Genomic DNA, 2,143 nt, shown 5'->3' with positions numbered 1-2,143 from the left:
GCGACTCCCCGCCGGTCTCGCTGTTTTTCTCTCGCGCATAGCGTCGTTGATTAAATCCACGATGTTGGCGTCCTGCACGACGACTCCACCGATACGCGTAACGTCCTGTTTACTCCACGAGATGCGTGGCGAACCAGCGTTGCGCAGCCTTCCTAGTAAGAGCTTAGCCTTAGCTCTGTACTTTTGGGGTACGCTAGCGATGATGTCGTCATCGACATCGTCGGTCAAGCTCTTGACATTATCCTCCGCAAAATTATTATTTTTTTTCTTGGCATCATTATCGCCTCGTCTATCCTCGTCGACGTTATTTCGCAGATCCTCGATAAAGTGTAGATAACGCTGCAGCACCTGATTGTACATCTTCCACTTTTCGCGCTCGTCGATGAAATTCGGCGAGTGTAAGATCTCCTTCATGGATGCGTCTAATCTGCTTAAGGGGGTCCCGGGGGTCTGCACGGTGTTGACGGTGTCGACACCCTGCTCCTGCTGCTGATGGTGGTGGTGGGGTGTATGAGGCGCTGACCGGTAGTGCTGCTGCTCCACGCTCTCCTGAGGCATGAGAACCATCTTTTTGGCATGCTCCATCTCCATCTGTCTCTCTCTTCGCAGCGTATACCCCTATCCACTGCTCCCTATGAGTTTCGATATGACGGTGCCCAGTATGGGTGCTAGCAGAAGAGGTAAAAAACCACCGCTCTGAACGATAAGACGTTTTCTAGTTTTGACGGCTGAACCCTGTCTGGATAAACGTCTCAACAGCGATGCGTGTTTTCGTAAGCGACGATTTTGCGTCGGCTTGAGAGGCACGTTACCGCGAAGAATATTCAAAGCACATTCGCATATACAGTTGACGAGTCGCGAGTCGGCCACTCGTAACAAAGCGCTACGCTGCTTGCTATCCAGATGGCAAATAGCCTTTAACACGGCGGCGTGTTTGCGCCCTATAAAGCAGCGTGCGCCGGATACCATTACAACCGAATGACTGGTACGTCTCGATCGGTGTACCCGCCCTTTATACTCTTTCGGGGAACGTACACGTAGTGGAACGGGTCCGAAGGAAACACGCACGTGCGAAAGCGGCAGTTATCGGGGGTCGACTGCTTCAAATCGAGTAGTAGATAACCATGCGGTTGGGCCGTGGGGTCGCGGTAGATCTCCTGTACGAAGCGCGGATTTTCAGGAAACACCTGTCTGGCCAGATGCTGTATCTGTGCTCTGTCGCGCGGATTCTTAAATACAACGATGTAGTTGGCGTTCAACGAGATATCGCATTTACGAATATACTGTTAAAGAGTCTGCTGGCTTTTACACATTCCCCCTTCCATCGCGGGGGCTGGCCGCGGCGGGCGCGCGACACGCGTCAGACTCGTAACGTCGCGCGCGCTTGCTAGCTCTTATCGGTGACGTTGCTAGCCCTTCGTCCGGGTGAGCTCATCGTGCACCTGTGAGCTAACCGCAGGCCTGTATGTGCGTCAACCATATCGCTAGCCACCGTGCACTGCTAGCATGTCCGAAGCGCCGCGGAAAAAAAAACATAACGTGGACAGGCTGGTAGAGCCTTCGGGGATAGATCGATAAAAGAGATTTTTTTTGTTTTTCAAATAAATACGTTTATTATTATGATACTATTATTGCTCAGGGTTGTATATACATTTGTACATTTTTTTGTTATATTAGTTACATAAAACTGTACGGTAAAATATTGTTCAGGGTTGTATATACATTTATACAATTATTTTTTTTTATAATAGTAGTTACATGATGCCGCATGGTGAATTATTGTTCAGGATGGTGTATACATTTGTACAATTTTTTGGTAATATTAGCTACATAAAGCCGTACGGCAAGGATCCGAAACGACCGTCGCGTCGTCGTTTTTGAAGCTCTGTCGGTTTACACGTTTTTGATTCGGGGCGTGTCACTACGTCGTGAAACGGAGTACGACGTATCGCGTCATAGCGTAAAACGACCGCTTCGCTGGTCTTTCCCGTTACATAAGACTGTATCCAGTCATAATTAATGGTAAGACTCGTCGCGTGGTCGATCGTGATACCTTTGACTTTACAGACCTCTGCGTGAGAACCGTCTGGCTTACGTACCCGGTACGCGTAAAATTTCGGGCCTCCCGATACAAAAGACGTGA

The 2,143-nt window shown here is 49.3% G+C and overlaps 1 long non-coding RNA gene across 1 annotated transcript in view; it reads left to right on the top strand.

Annotated features, from left to right (window-relative positions):
- Positions 1-1,454: 1,454 nt before the first annotated feature.
- LOC112494505 overlaps positions 1,455-2,143 on the top strand; it is a 2,798-nt gene continuing 2,109 nt past the window's right edge. Inside the window, exon 1 of the long non-coding RNA XR_003059988.1 lies at positions 1,455-1,467. This is a non-coding gene — a long non-coding RNA (uncharacterized LOC112494505). The remainder of the gene's footprint in view (positions 1,468-2,143) is intronic.

The sequence above is a fragment of the Cephus cinctus genome, unplaced genomic scaffold (genome assembly GCF_000341935.2).
Source record: "Cephus cinctus unplaced genomic scaffold, Ccin1 Ccin1_scaffold0580, whole genome shotgun sequence".
NCBI lineage: Eukaryota > Metazoa > Arthropoda > Insecta > Hymenoptera > Cephidae > Cephus > Cephus cinctus.
Note: the sequence above shows the minus strand (reverse complement) of the source record. Positions and strands in the feature narration are given on the sequence as shown.